General features: G+C 43.6%; 1 protein-coding gene across 2 annotated transcripts in view; it reads right to left on the bottom strand.

Moving 5' to 3' along the window:
* Window positions 1–16,557, bottom strand: part of BCAR3 (BCAR3 adaptor protein, NSP family member) — a 145,524-nt gene that overhangs the window by 86,137 nt on the left and 42,830 nt on the right. Inside the window, exon 1 of one of the 2 annotated variants that reach the window (XM_084637888.1) lies at window positions 4,722–4,933. The exons of the other annotated variant lie outside the window; for it this stretch is intronic. The gene's annotated coding sequence lies outside the window, so the exon portion shown is untranslated. Of the gene's footprint in view, window positions 1–4,721; window positions 4,934–16,557 lie in introns of those variants that run through there. 2 annotated transcript variants of the gene reach the window in all.

Below are 16,557 nucleotides of genomic sequence, written 5' to 3'. Positions count from 1 at the left end.
CCTGTCTCTCACTGCTCTCTCTAGTAATGGAGTTAAGAGGGATGGAGCAGAGTAATATGTGCATATCCAATTCAAGTAAACAAACTCTTTTGGGACATTTAAAGGGGCATAGTCAATTTAAAACACACACCTGTTTGAAAACGTTTTACTTACAGTACTATTATTACAAGTAATCCTTAAGAATATTGTAATTGAAAGATTACAGAAAAATATATTTTTCAGTTTGTTTACTTTGCACATTTGCAAGCACTTTGTGTATAGTCCCTTTCACCATTTTCAATGTATGGTCAGCAAAGCCCTGATCCTGAAACTGAATTGGCACTGGCAGCCTTCTGCACGCAAGTGAAGGACCCATGCAGAGTCAATGGCAGGATCAAGGCCTTCAGTTTTCCCCATTGCTGGCGTGCGTGGTTTTTCATATCAAGAGAGAAGAACCGCACATTTTAAAATAAATAAAAATAAATAAATAAAATTAAAAAGGAAAATGTGATTGAAAAACCACAGAAGTTGGCAGGTGGCTTGGATAGATGTAGTAGCTGAAAACTATTTTGAACTTAAAAAAAAACCAAAAAAAAACAAACCCACTTTTTTTGCATTTGTCTAAAGTAACCAAGAAAATAGTTAAAAATCAAACAAGTCTTCCTGCACCAAGAGGTGCTTCCATAAAATTATCTGGGATTAAAAAATTCCTGCATACTACCAAGCCTTTGATACAGGTATTATAAAATTAATTGGTACTCTAGCCTCCATGGCAAACTGGCCTGAAGACTTTGAAATGAATACAAAGGTTCAGGGAATCCATAACCTGATATGATAAAGGGGGTGAGTGGGTGAGAGCACATGCAACAGTTCAAAGGATCTAAACCTCTATCAGGAACAAGCTAGAGTCTGCCAAGCATCAAACACATGAGATTACAGACAGACCAGAGCTTTGAAAAGGCTTCTGAAAAGATGTCAAATGTACTTACAATTAAAAAAAAAAAAGCTGATTAATCCTTATCCTATATTATGATAAGCTCACAACCTATTTGAACAGTTTTTTATAACCATTATTCTGAGTCAGTGGAAAGCATATAAACAAGGATGACTTGGGCTTACTCAATATCAATTTCAAATTAAAATAAAGCTGTGGCCAGCCAATGTTTCATACTAGATTTTTAACTCGCTTTTGAGAAAAGTTTAACTGAACAAATCCCCCATTGTTTGTCAGAAACGTTTCAGATCAGTCTTTTTATCACATCATTTCATTAGATTTATAATAACTGGCCACAAACTAAATTTTTACTTTTATTTAAAAATGTATGCATAAATACTTCTAATACTTCAATTTTAACTGTTTTTTGGGATTGTAAGTCATTTAAATTGTAACATGATCAAGACAGTTTTGTGGATTTTGATTTAAAAGCTAAAAATGCATTTTGTCAAGCAGAAAACCTCTACTATATCATCATGAATGTTTCTATGATGAACATTTAAAAAAAAAAAATTCTCAGCCAAATTCTGATAACCATACTTAGAGAAGCTCATTCTGAAAGATTCTGAAAATCTGAACACCTCCCAGAAGGTGCTGAGTGCCCTCAAATCCCAGTGAGGTCAAGTCTTTAATTTTTACAAAGTCCTTAACCAGGAAAAATTCCCATTGATTTTCATTTGCCTAAATCAGGAGACCTGGGTTTTATTCCCAACTCTTCCATGACATGCTCTTATTTGTCTTGACATGTCATTTCACCTGTTCCCCACCTATACAATACCTTGAAATCTATGAATTAAGAAACAAAGCTATATAAAAGCTAAGGATTAAGTATTCATATTACTTACTTAATTTTTTACTGAGTCCTAGTATCTCGTCATTTGGCCCTTTCGCCATACTATACAATTCCCTGAAAATGTTACATACCCCTGTTAAGGTAATATGAAATTAGACCCACACAGTGCAACTGCTCATTGATCTTGAATGGCAGATCAGCCAACAAACACCCTTGACTAGGGATAAAAAAAAATTCTGGATCCTCCTTCTCTCCATTCCTGAAGATAAAATGGTTGTCAAATCGGAGTATTTTTCAGCTAGCTCTTTAAATGAAAATCCCTGTTTCCTAGGGGTGCTGAGTCACTGAATCAAATAGTTACTCCTGGGGGGATTCTGTACCACTGCGCGTGCGCAGAATTCATGTCCCCTACAGATTTCTTTGCTTTCCCACATAAAAATGACTTTCTGACAGGGAAGCAAAGAGAATCTGCAAGTGCAGTCATGCACCACTCCCTAGCAGAGCAGGTACATTGTTTCAGGCACCCAGAGCAGCCAGCGGAGAGGTAAATCACCATGGGGCTGGGGACACCTAGGAGCCAGTGGCTCCTATCCTGAGCCAGGATCAGCTGCTAGTCAGGTCTGGGCTGGAGGCAGGAGAGGACAGGACTTCCTCTTCCCTTGCAAGGAGTGTCTAGGGCAGCGTCAAATCCACCCCCAGAAACCTCCCCCCGCTGCAGGAAGCTCAGCATCCTCCCCTGCTTCCTGTCCCCATTGCTCCTCAGGTGTGGATGGGAAGGGTCACTGTAGGGGGAGCTGCTCCCACATCCACCCAACCCCCATGCATACGGACCTCCCATACCCAGACACCCCTGACAAGCTTCACCAGGTACATCCACAACCCTCCTAGCCCTCCATACCCAAACCCCACCTCACTGAATCTCAACCCCCTACATCTGAAGTCTCCTATACCCAGATGCCCTGCCTTTGGACCCCTGCCCCCAGATTACCCCCACTGAGCTCCCTGCACTCAAACCCCCACCCTGATGAGCTCCACCCCCCCACACCACCCTGAGCCCCCACATCCAGACCCCCACACCACTAACCCCCAACGAGCTGCACCCAGACCCCCACCCCAAGCCCCACTCCCCCCACTGAGACCCCCACACCCAGACCCCTCCACTTAGCCCCAACCACCTTCACTTGAAAGCCCATGCAGAGTCCCATTACCCCTGCACCTTGAACCCCCCCAACGAGCCTCTGTGCATCCAGATCCCCACACACACAGACACCCCCCCCAGAGCTGCCTGCACCCAGATTGTCCCACACAGAATCCTCTCACCGCACACCTGGATCCCACCATGCTGAGCCCCGCCACACCTGGATCCTGCCTGGTTGAGCCCACCTGCCTTGCACCGAGCCCCAGGATTTTTCTGCGGCAAGTCCAGGCCTTGTGGTGTGTTAGGTTCGGGCCCAACCTCACCACATCACTGAGTCTGCGTCCTGCGGCTGGGAGAGGACTGCAGGGTGATCTCCCACCTTCAGCAAGCCAGTGGCCTGTGCGCCCCACTGCCATGCTGGAGCCTCTGCATTTATTTCTTGACAAATAAAACTTGCAGAATTTTAAAATATTGTGCGTATAATTTTTAGGCACGGAATGCCCTCAGCAGTAAACTGTAAACCCTGTATATGATGGAAACCACTTTAAGCCGGGGGTGTAGCAGCACCCCTAGTTCCAGCGGCTATGCGGTTTCCTCTCTGTGCAGACAGAGACAGCCCAACCAACAAGACCTCCTCTCTTTTTGGCACGGGGAAGCCATTTATTGTTATCACGTCGTTCTAGTCCCAGAATTTCTCTGCGTTACCAGGCACATCCCCATGAACTATTTCGGAGTTCTTTCCAGTAGTAAACATACCGCTCTTCTATCTTGTACTAATAATGGATTTATGTAAAAAAACAGGAACAGAGCGGGACAGGAAGCAGCATCTTGCTATGGGCTCCTCCTTAAACAAAGCAAAATTATGTAATCACGAATGAGGAGATCGGTTATTGACTTGACACTCAATATTGTATCTTTCCTTTGGCTGCTGTAGGGAACACGAGCCTGAACGCACCAGCTGCTTTTGGCTTTTAAAATAATAGCCATCGTTTGCTTCAATACATAATCAAAGATCGGTAGTTTCCACAGAGCCCATCCCCGTGGTAGCTAAACTCCGAAATCTCTTCCTCTCAAAAGCCTCAACGCTCTAAACGCCTAAAATCGAGACCAGATTTAGTTGAGAGCTACCAAAATAGTTTAGGGTGAGTCAGCTCTGAGCTCTTCTCCTTTCTCCCCTCCCCCTGGGAGACAAATACAACCAGCTATTCATTCGTCATCCAGCAAAGAAAAAGAACAATGTTGTCAACACAGTTACATGGCAGGCTACTTCTCTTTCTTTGCTAGCTTTCGAAGAGATTAGTTGAAAAGTTTGTCTCCTCGAAATGATCTACCTCCAGCTGTGCCCCATTCAATTAATTTCCAAAGCAGCTGAGCCTCCTTTGATACAGTAAACAGGGCAACACATTGTAAACAAGGACCACCACACCAAACCATTAGAACAAATACATATGTTTTTACACGCACGTACAAACCCAGCATATTTTTAACAAAGCTCACTGATCATCTGGAATATGCAAGTGCAAACGCCAGCTCCGTCTGTTCAAACTACATTAGCTGGGATATTTATGGGCAAATTCCAGTGCATCACGATTACCATAGTAACACTTTTCATTTACTTAATAATGACTGTTCATTATATAGACCAAAGATCTCCACATTAAAGTCTCGTAAAAGCACCCCGGTGGAATCATTGTATCATTACTGGGATAGCAAAATACAGAGAAAACTAGCGATGTAAAAATCTTTAAAGACTTCTGGTTCAGTGACTTGTCCCTTCGCATAATCTGAAGTTAGACAAATAATAGGGAGCCACTTACCTCTCTGAAGAGTACTCGCACACTTTCAAATCAGTGCAGCATACCCTTCATCTCGGAGCCAGATCGGTTCGGGAAGGCAGACAGACACTGGCAGCTCTCAATCAGATCTCACAGCTAAAGCAGAACCACTTTGATTGAACAGAATTCTTCTAGTCTTTTGAAGTTCTAATTGAGCAGCCTAGAGCTCTGTATACTGCGGGCAACAGCTCAGCAGCTGCAGACGCAGTTCTGAGAGACACACAAGCCAGCACTCAAGCGGTGATTTACTGCTTTCCAGCCACTCCCCTTGGTAGACTATTCAGGCTGAATCTCCCTGAACCCCCTACATAAATACTATTTACATGCGATGACCTCCCGTTGCCCTTTTCCATGGATTTGAGAACTTTAACTTCTCCCTGTAAGATACCACTGAAGTGATGATTTATCACTTCCTAATACAACCTTTAGTGGGCAATCCAGACGACTACTGTCACTTCACTCCCAGATAATTTAATTATATTAGCACCTATTTTTGCTCACATCCAGACATGGGTGCAACTAGTTTGCAGTGTAAAGTGTATTCACGGAGACAAAAGCCCACCTACCTGTCAATGGTTGTGACCAATTAAAACAGCAGGTGTTGGGTGCAAAAAACAAACAGCTCTTTCCCTCAATGAATTGACAAGGGCTCATTTACACAGAGAAAAGCAACATATGTAAAGATCAGGGTGCCCCAAGTAGACAGAAATGTTGTGTCCCTCCTCCCCATCATTTATCTTCCCCATTGTGCCAATGCAATGCACTGCACGTGGACTGGTACATATACCCAGCTCATCCATCTCCTCTCTCAAGCTAGCATCCCTTTTACTTCTTGTTTATACACAGATGTGTCCTCCTCACACCAAGGGAATTCCTTTGCACCTTGCACCACCCTGTGAGTTCACCTACCACCACATCTGCAACATCACCTGAAGCCACCACAACTCTCACTCTGTTGAATCACTGATTTCACGCCTTGATCACTGCAGCCCCCTCCTGTTGTTCACTTCCAGTGCTAGTCTGTTCATAACAGCAACACGCCTTCCAGAGGCAACAGGTAACTGTTCACAGTGCGGGAGGGCAGTGTAAAGGTTCTGGGAGGCAAGTGACCACCCCACAGAGGTTTTCAAACTGTGGGGCATGCCACCCTAGGGGTCAGTGGTGATGCTAGGGGGCTCAAGCTAACCCCACCTGGTGGGGTTCAGGGAGGGAGTGCCACCTCCACCCCCCACTCACTTCAGCAAGCCACCCAGCCTGTCTGAGTTTGGAGGGGTGCAACCAAAAATCGGGGGGGGGGGAATACATGAGCCCACATGCCTCCCTCCCCACGCATCACCTCTGAATTGCCTTCTCACCTCTGGAAGTAACATTCAGGCCCTGTGTGCCTGTGTCACCTTCCTGACTTGTCAGCAATCCCCTGGAGCTTGAGGATGATTATCTTCCATAAAATGATAGCCAGTTAGCCCTGGTGGATCCGCAGGTGGCTAATGAGGCTGATCCAGGATCCACAGATTTTGTCACAGTTGGGGCAGACATTTCCCAGGGGAAGGGGCTGATCCACAGAGAATAGCCATGTGCTAACAACTCTCTGCTACCAGCATTAGCTCAAGAGACTATAGCCTTTGCTTAGGACCTAGAGGTCTTGGGTTCAAACTTGGCTGCTGCTGATGTCACACTTACAGGGCTAGCTGCCCTTCTGGTCTCTGAGTGCACCCCTTTACCTTTCCTCTGACAGAATCATGCAATTCTCCCACTGTCAGATCAGGACCTAAACTACAGAACCCTGTGTATCAACCATGCTAACCAGCAGGTCTGACTGGATTCAGTACCTGTGGTTCTTCCCTTCAGGAGCTTGTGACCAATGGACTACAGAGACCCAAAACAGCTTTTATAAACCAAAGTACTATTTATTTAACCACAGAACAAAGCAAACAAGACAAAGTGGATTTTTAAAACAACAGGTCTGCATGCTTACTTATCTTACCTAAGGCCCTAGGCAAGTCTGTCTTCCTCCTGACTCCTAATCTCTGGGTCTCAGTCAGTTCCCTGTTCTCTCTCTCCCCCTGGCCTTAAGGACCTCTCTCTAAATCCAGCCAAAAGCTTCTGTTCTCAGTTTCCTGCAGCGTCTTTGTCCTGCTGTCCAAAACCCACCTGCTGAGCTCAGCAGTGTGTCTGGAGGTGGAACTTGAAAGCCAATGGCTCTTTCACTGTCCCTCAAGTGTTGGTGGATAGACAACTCAGTGAAGCCGTTATACTCTTTTCCTGCCTATGTGCAAACAGCCTCTTCTTGAATTAACCTCATGTATTACAATAAACCCCTTATAACAACCAGGAAAGCATACAGAACATATAGTATTCATAAATTATTTCAGTCATCTTCAAATCTATCACTGACCCAACCAGAGGATTATTGCTTACATGCAAAGGTAGGCACATCACCCCCTCATCCTGAAAGATCTTTCTGGGACTGCTACTTTTTTCAAAGATATGCTCACATTCCATACTGGATCCCTTCACTTTTCCAATTCAATATCCCTCTTTTTCTCCTTTGTTAGATGCTGATCCTTTGTTGCTGTCTCCAGTTATCCAGAAAAATGTTGCTAATATTGTTATTTTTCTTTCTTTTGTCTTAGGGCTAGTCTACACTGGCAACGTTAAAGTGCTGCCGCGGCTCTAAAAAAAAGCACCTCCACGAGGGGCGTAGCTACCAGCACTGGGAGTGCGGCTCCCAGTGCTGGTGCACTGTCTACCCTGGTGCTTTACAGAGCTGAAACTTGCTGCATTCGGGGGGGGGGGTGTTTTTTCACACCCCTGAGCAAGAAAGTTGCAGTGCTGTAAATTGCCAGTGCAGACAAGCCCTTATTAATGTATAAGTCACAAATCTAAGGACTTTATTATCATTTTCCTCATAATGTTGCAGCAGCCTGTGAAGAGCTGTCTCTGCCTTACCAGACAGAATGATATTGAATTGATCTCGAGTGGTTGTTTCTTTTTTAAAATATTTTTATGCGCTATTTCAAAATTTTTCATTTCAATCTGAAGTCTACCCCTTTCATTGTCTTCTTTCTTCCCAGAAGCAATTCTAAAGAGCTTTCTTCTTGTCACTTCATTATAAGCTTCCCATATAATGTTGTTGGAGTTTCCTCCATACTCACTGATTTCAAACTATGTTGTGGCCTCGTCTTACACTATCTAAATGACAAACAATTAGCAGTAGATTATTCATTTTTCAGGGCCTCTGTGCCACACCAGAAAGTAGCAGAAAGTGGAACATGCTCACTCCAAACCAATTAGCCAATATCAGGTTATAAAAGGGACAAGATTAGAATATAATCAGCCTTCATTAAGGCTGTGAGTTGTATTTTTTCAAACTGCAGTTTCACTTCCTCATTTTATGGCAAAATTTTCAAATAAATCCTAAAGAACAAAAATTAAAGAAGCTATCTGACAGACAAGCTATGGGGAACAAAGATCCTTCAGCAGAGGTTGCATTAAAGGGATCTAGTCTATTTCCCAAAATGAGTTAAATGTAGTGTCAGGTACAACTCTTACCCTTCAGTCCCCTGGCCAATTGTGATAGCTTTACAATCACATTTTCCTGTTTAAAACAACACTTCCCTCCCCTTCCACTGTGAAAAAAACCACACAAACAACAGGTAAAACTGTGAAACTGATTATACAGTGTTCTTAAATGCACAAAGTAAACAGACTGGGGAAAAATGCAATTTCTCTCTAATATTTTAAAGTTATAGTCCCTTGAGGTGTACTTTGTAATAGGTAATAAAAAGGTATGGACAGTATCATTAAAAAAAAATTGGTTTCCCTTTAAATTTTAGCAACATACAGTGTAGTGCTCCTAACCTGATCTAACACTCATCAAATCTAATCTTCAAAATGTAAACTGAGTGGCTCCAAAAGGCACTGGAAGGATCCCCTCCCCTTACTGCACAATGGCCGGATGCATTATGAAGAAATTCTCCTTTTGACAAAGCATCAGGTAGTGGTTGCTGCCAGGGGCAAGACACTACAGTGGATGGAGCAGTGGTCTGATCTAGTACTGGAAAAAAATGTACACGGCCTCTACCCTATATTCTATTAATACAATGCGTAATGAGCAATAGCAGCAGCCAGAAGGTTTTGCTGCTAGGGGCCATATCTTTTCTGTCAGGCTTCTTCTGGTAGTGTTGGATGAATAGCTTAAAAATCAAAATAAAGCAACTGCTATTTGCTGGCCATACACCTTCCTTTATAAAAGAAGAAATTAGAGATGGACCTGAGTTGAGACACATGATTCATCCGTGCCCACCTTCCTCCTGAACTTTTGGAAAGTTCAGATCTTGGTCCAACTTTTGATCTGAACATCACAACCCAGGACCATATTTCTAAAACAAGTGAGCTAGACTAGGTCCTGGTGCAGTGATACTCAGACCTCAGTGGTTCAGGATCCAAATTAGCAATCAGCATTGCCCAAAAGAGCCACGGTAGTGTGAATTCATTGTTCCATTTACTATAGTACTATATATTTGTATTTAAATAGTATGATAGGGGAAATATTTAGTTTTATATCTATATATTATATATAGATATATTATTCTCTCAGCAAAATGACTGACCAAGTATTATTATTTTATCAACTACAATTGATTAATAACATAGTAAAAGCATCCTAATTGGTTTATAATTAAATCAGTGTTTTAATATCATGTGCTGCCAACAGCTGCAGGAGACACATTAAAGAGCCACTTGCAGCTTGCGAGCCTCAGTCTGAGTATCACTGCCTGGTGTAAAAGTGTGTAACTCTATTGACTTCAATTGGATGAATTTGGCCCATGGAGCTTATTTTTCTTTTTTACTTTGAGGTAAGAACACCTGATCTTAAAAATCAAAGATTCTAAAGGTACTGGAATCCATCTCACTAACACCATCAGTGGACAAAATAATCCACTCCTAGGCAGATCCTGCCTCCAACATCAGACATTTACAGGTAGAAATAACACCTTACAGACCTTTAATGATGGCTGGGGCACATGGCTGCATTGATGGAGCAGTGGGAGAATGGGAAAGAAATATGCGGGAGGCAAGAAAGATATGGGAGCCTCAGGTAGGGCAAGAGAGAGAGAATATGGAAGTGTGGGGAGAGTGACTAGAATATGGGGTAGAAGTGGGAGAAGAAAGGTTGGGCAAGGGGCTAAAGAAGGGCATGGAGAGAACAGAACAGGAAAGAGTAGACAGGGAATAGAAAGCAGAAGTAAGGGAGCCAGGGGAAATAGTATAACGCAGAAAAGGGGAAGCAAGAGAGCTGTGATTGAGAGCTGATGGGAGATTATGGAAAAAATGAGTGAAGTGGAAGGAAAAAGGCGGAGGAACAAAAAAACATAGAGAGAGAGAGAGAGGTTAAGAGCCATATTCAAAGTCCATTAAGTCAATTGAAAGACTTGCATTGACTTCCATGGGCTGTGGATCAGGCTCCAGAGTGGGAAAGAAAGCTACTTTTTAGAGAACAGGCCACAGGGGAAAAAGCCATGGAAGGAAAGACTGTCAAATGGGGAAAGAGGGAGCACAAAAATAAATCAGTAGGTTTCAAATTGGTTCTCTTTAAACAGAAAGTTTGGTAACAAAATATTATACCAACTCAAATGCTAGAGAGGGCTGAGGACTCCTCACTGTTGTTGCGGGGTGTACAGTGGAATATAGTGTCCCTGCCACATGTACGGAGGAGAGGATAACAAAACAAATAGAACCACATAAATGCAATATGGGCCCTTTTTTGAGTATATATGAGTATTTCTGAACCAAGGTTTTTGATACGTGTTGGTGTTTTAACTGCATATAATTTGTCATCAACAAGGTTTCCTACAATTCCAAATAAATAGTAGATAGGCTTCCTTCTTTGTGTTTTGGTTTTAATTGTCTAAAATCCTTCTAAAATACAGATGATTGCACGTGACATTTCACAGTTTTCTGTGGGGAGGACTCTTACCACATTTATATTGTTATTGCCTTCCCAAAGCATCCTCACTTTTGTTTGCCTAGCTACAAGCCTGAGCAGTTCTAAGACATGCTCACTGCTAATATTGCCACATAGCTCAAGAAACAAACAATATAAATGCCAGAAAGAGAACAGCAGGGAGACTTTAGGCTTGTCTACGCTACAGGAACTATACTGTCACTGCTATGGTGGAGTAGCTATGCTGACATAACCACACAGTATAGAACAGTGGTTTTCAACTCGTGGCTCACAGGCCACATACAGCCCAATTAGGACACAGCTGCGGCCCAGCTGTGTGCTAAAAAAATGCAAAAAAAGCTGGCTGAGGAGGAGACAGTGTCTGGCAGCCTGCTGGAGCACTACTGCCAGCAGGGGGCTGGTGAGTGTAGTAGGGGGGCAGGGTGCGGGAGAGTGGGACTCTGGGCAGGTTTGTGGGGAGGGGGAGCACTCTGGGCAGTGACTGGGTGGGGGTGCTAGGAACGAGGGGCTTGTGGGGGTGCTGCAGCACCCCAGGTTTTAGGCTGCCCATTCCCCTGTGGAGGGGTCTCTGGGCAGGGGGTGTTGGGCATAGGGGACTGTGGAGGGTTTGGGGATGGGGACTGTGGTTCTCAGCCTGCAGCCCACATAACACAGCCCATGTCGCCCTGAGAACCACTGGTATAGACACAGCCTACACCAATAGAAGGGCTTTTTCCATCGGTGTAGGACCACCACCTCCCGAAGCAACGGTAGCTAGTTTGACTGAAGCATTCTTCTCTTGACCTAGTTGCATCAGTGGGTGTTATGACAGCATCACTACGTTGCCCAGGGGTGTGGATTTTTTACACCCCTGAGCATTGTAGCTATATCAGCCTAACACTAAGTATAGCCCAGACCTTTAAAAATATATAAACAAACAAAGTTGCTCAAATGACACTGGAATCTCTTCTCTTATCAATGTCTACAGTTTTACGAGGGGCAAGACCTACAACCACCACTTGGGCTTACACACAGCCATCCTTGCCATATTGATGGATGAGTAGAACCCATCAATTTCATGTGGCTATCTTTCTGGAAAATACTGATACTACCTTCCCTTTAAAACTAGGCTAACAGAAGAAGGAAACCTTTTGAAATCATAACCAAAACCAGACTACTCTGGCTGGAAATGGAAGCTGATCTCTGGCCTGGTGATACAGACCACAACCACTAGGTCAACTAGGCAAAATAAAAAGAACCAACATCAGAAAAAATACCTTTTAAAGGTGACGTACAGAGGAGGGGAAAAAAGGTGGGGGCTTGTATACTTCTGTATGATATGTATAAAGAGAGCCTACATTTTGTAAAGGTGCTTTTTCTGCTTGTTTCTTACATTAGAAAGTCAGGTCTTGTCCACTCTGGAAGATTCTACAGCCACTGAGAATTAGCGAAAGTATAATGTCACATGATTCAAGACAGTGAAAGAGACGTTTTTGAGAGAGGAAGGGATTTTTTAGTAAAACTGTTACTTTTTTTTGGTTACATCAATTTAACTTCACTGACTATTAACACTTTGGAAAAGGAAGCCTTTGTTAAAATATTTGATACACTCATCACATCAACTAAGGCTCACAATAAACATGCTTTGAGATATACAGTGTTAAAATGAAAGTGGAAAATGAAGTAATGAAAGTCTCTGAAGAGAAATCAGTTTTATTTGCATATCTATCAACTCCCCCTCCCCCAAAGAGAAGTAGTGAACCAATGAAGGGCAGCAAAGATGACATCGTGGGATGGTTTTCAAACCTCCCCCTGCTCGAGAAGGGAAGAGTAGGTGGAAGAGTCTTCACAGTGCTCTTCTTTACAGCAACAGTCCACTAGCAGGTCTATGTTCCCTTTTTTCTCCAGCAGTAGAAGAACACAATTAACATGGGTTAGCACAGTTTTGTGACAGTGGCCCCTTGTACATGGAAACCAATGGTTTTTCCAATTTCTGCATGATGTCTCAAATGAAAGTAATGAATTAACAGCCTCAGTGAAGATGTTTTTTATTCACCTTCTGACTGACATGGAGATCTAGGATAAATAGGGAGCCAGACAGAAACAGTAAGAATAAACAAAGTTTGAACTTTCAAAGGACTGGGTTGTAGTTTTTAGCTCAGCTGCTTTTGGGATCTGGGACTGCCCGAGGGCCCATGAGGTACATAAAAGCCAGACCTGTATGTTTATAATTTTGTAATTGTGTCTATGCTTTTGAGCTCCTCATTTAAAGCTGGGAAAAGGTGGGAGAAAAATTTCCAATCCTTGAACTTGTGAAGGAAAGCAGAAAGACCACACAGGTGTTGATGTCATCCCCAACTGTTATGCTAAAGGAAGCGTTCAAAGCAGCCTCCTCTGACTCTCGGCAAATGTACCAGAATACTTTGGCTCCAGTCTGGAATCTGCAAAGTAGGTAGTGAATACTACTGAACTGAAAAATCTGGCTGTGATTCCAAGGTTTTTAAGGAAAGCAGAAGAAACACAGTGGGAAAAAGCTGATCTGTTTGAGCATGACTTGTGTTCAACAGCGGGACCAAGTAGGCTCTTTTGTTCATCGCTTTGGCTCTCTGATAACTCTTTGCTAAAGACTGAGGTATTTCTTTATATATGGCTATTTACTAGCCTCGTTGAGGATGGATTTTTTTAAAAATAGCTGCACTGTCTATCTACATTGCTCCTATCACTACAGTATAGTCTGTATACAGTATGGAAGATTATAGTGCTGGAACATGTGGCTGCTGGAGACTGTTTTCTGGGGGATGAAGCCCATTTGTGCTTGCAGGTACCTAGAGTTAAAACGTGAGTGGCAAGTTTATTGCTCTCCCATCTCCCTTCTTAATAGCACAAATCTTAGGCTGCTCTGCCTTGCACCACGAAAGAAAGATCAGAAGATCAGAAAGAAAAAGCAGTGTACTGCAAAAGGAAAAGAAATTCGACAGTAGCATATAGTTACTTATAAAGAAATTTAAATGTAAAAACAGCTTTCCAAACCAGAAGCAGGAAGATAGGGCATGTTAATTACACGTCAGCTTTTTGATCTCCTTTTATATTCACTGGCAATAAACTATGATGATGCTTATATTTGTTTAAATATATCAACTTTGGCCTTTGTTTTTTTAAACCACATAGACTAGGCTAATGGATCCATAAAAGATCTAAACATAGATCCCATTAAAATGGCAATCTCTTTCTCTCCATCTCTCATTCTCTCTAGGAAAATTTATATAAACAAACTAAAAATACCAAGACATATTACATAGCCAGTCTCTCAAAGATAAAGATTTAAATATTCCCTTTTTGGGCAAGAAAATATTTTGATAAAATTGTATTTTATTTCTACAAAATTCCCCAAAGATATAAATGAAGTAAGTTTAAGCCACAAACTGTTGTTAATCAGAATTCAGCTAAATTGGAATTGCATTGAAAAACAAAGTGCTAGCTTTTTGGAATTCTGCAAAAGAAATTATCTCTCTACTTTTTGATGCTGCTCACTTTATTTTCCATTCTTATGGCTACTGTACAATTTCATCTGTATACAAACAGCACAGTCTTTAGGTTCATGACAATCAAGGTACCAATGAATTCTTAAATTAATAGCTTCTAATGCTGGTAAAACCTAAAAGATGTTTCTTTGTTATGTCAAACCAGAAATGTACCTTTAATATTTACATTGCCCTTTCTACAATGACATTTCCATCACACTGCAGGACCCGGTTACAACACAGCAGCCCTCCCCAACACAGCTGAAGCATGGTTTGGTCTTGTAGTGTAATTCAGATCAAATCATATTTTAATCATTCTCTTGAAGGCGGTAGCACAATATTGTAACACGGTTAAAACACTACATCCCATCTACACATAAGATCAAATCCTGCTGTATCTGTGTCAGCAGAGTCCTTTGCTGAACAGAGTTCCCCACCCCCCCCTTGAGACTGCCCAAATCTTCTCCAACTGGCTACAGCTCCCAGTGGGCAATCTACATGTTAGGGATATCTGGACTACAATACGCTCTGGCCACGCTCCCTCCCTGTGCTTCACACGGGGAGCTATAGGGAGGAACAAATGTGCCTGGGTGTAGGAGCTGACTATCAGGGCTGTCTACACTAGGCAGCTTATGTTGACCTAATTATGTCAGTGTCTATACTACAGCCTTCCTCCCGCTGATGTAAGGGCATGTCTACACTTACCTCTGGAGCGATCGATCCAGCGGGGGTCGATTTATCATGTCTAGTGAAGACGCGATAAATTGACCGCCGAGCACTTTCCTGTCCACTCTGGTACTCCACCAGAGCGAGAAGCGTAGGTGGAGTCAATGGGGGAGTGTCAGCAGTTGACCTACCCCAGTGAAGACACTGCGGTAAGTAGCTCTAAGTACGTCGATTTCAGCTACGCTATTTTCGTAGCTGAAGTTGCGTAACTTAGACCGACTTAGCTCGCCTAAGTGCCCTACTACACCAACATAACAACTTCACCTCCATGAGAGGTGTAAGGCTTATGTTGGTATAGTTAGGCGACACAGTAACTATGTAGACACTGCCTCCTTTACATTGGCTGTTGGCTGTCTTGTCAATTTTACTGGCCCCCACTCCCCTAGAGAGCTGGGCGGCTGGACCCCGCTCTGGCTGGGAGCTGTGGGCGAGAAGCCCCGGCAGCTTCCCCACACTGGGAACTGGGGCGAGAAGCCCTGGTGCCCTTTCTACACACACACACACACACACTCCCAGCTGGGAGCCACCGGCGAGAAGCCCTGGCAGCACCCCCCTACCCCGCCACTCCCAGCTGGGAACTGGGGTGAGAAGCCCCAGCACCTCCCCACCCCACTCACTGCAGGGAACCGGGCAACCATGTCAGTTTCACAACTTGGTGAGCCATGACATTGACAAGGCTGCCTGGTTCCCGGCAGGGAGTGGGCGAGGGTTGGCGTGGTGGGCTGACAAGCCTGAAACAGGATGGGGAGAAGCACTGGGTGGCTTCCCCTGCTCTTGGTGGGGAATGGGGAGGGGAAGGTGGGGGCAGCCCACCAAAACCCCGAGAGCCTGAGGGGCAGCCAGGCTCCTGGCAGGGAGCTGCTAGTGAAGCTGAGAGACTGGGCTCTCAGCTCCCCACACTTCCCTTAGGTCGGTGGAAGTGCTCCTGGTGAAGATGCGCACCACCAACTCAAGGAAGGTAGTGTGGACATGCACCACTGCAGTGATTACTGCAGTGGCTGCAAGTCAATCTAAAATAGGTCGACCTACATTTCTATGTTGGCTCCAGGCCCACTATGGACTCTCCAAGGTAAGGGTTGCCCTGGCATGGGGGAGATTGTGTTGCTTTTTGGCTTCTTTGCATTACCTTAGCAGCAAACAAAGAGCCAGAATGCAGCAGAGAACATGGCCATACGTAGAAAGAACCAAAGAGCATATTGAAAGGATCTTAGTTACTGATTCAAAATATATGATGCCTCATTCTAATTTCATCTAGGTTGGATTAAATACTCATAGGAAACAGGTTTCAGAGTGGTAGCTGTGTTAGTTTGTATCAGCAAAAACAACGAGGAGTCCTTGTTGCACCTCAGAGACTAACAAATTTGTTACAGTACAAAATTATTTCAAAATTATTGTATTCGAATTTTCAGAAGCGATTTTATACCTTCGGTCTTGTGTGTCCCCACTAAAGCGCGTGAATTTGGTGGAGTACATCCACAGTACCGAGGCTAGCATCGAATGTTGGAGCGGTGCACTGTGGGTAGCTATCCCACAGTTCCCGCAGTCCCCGCTGCCCATTGGAATTCTGGGTTAAGATCCCAGTGCACGATGGGGCAAAAACATTCTCGCGGGTGTTTCTGGGTGT

This window comes from Lepidochelys olivacea (genome assembly GCF_965140295.1).
Source record: "Lepidochelys olivacea isolate rLepOli2 genome assembly, chromosome: 8".
Lineage (NCBI taxonomy): Eukaryota > Metazoa > Chordata > Testudines > Cheloniidae > Lepidochelys > Lepidochelys olivacea.
This window is presented reverse-complemented; position numbering and strand designations above follow the sequence as displayed.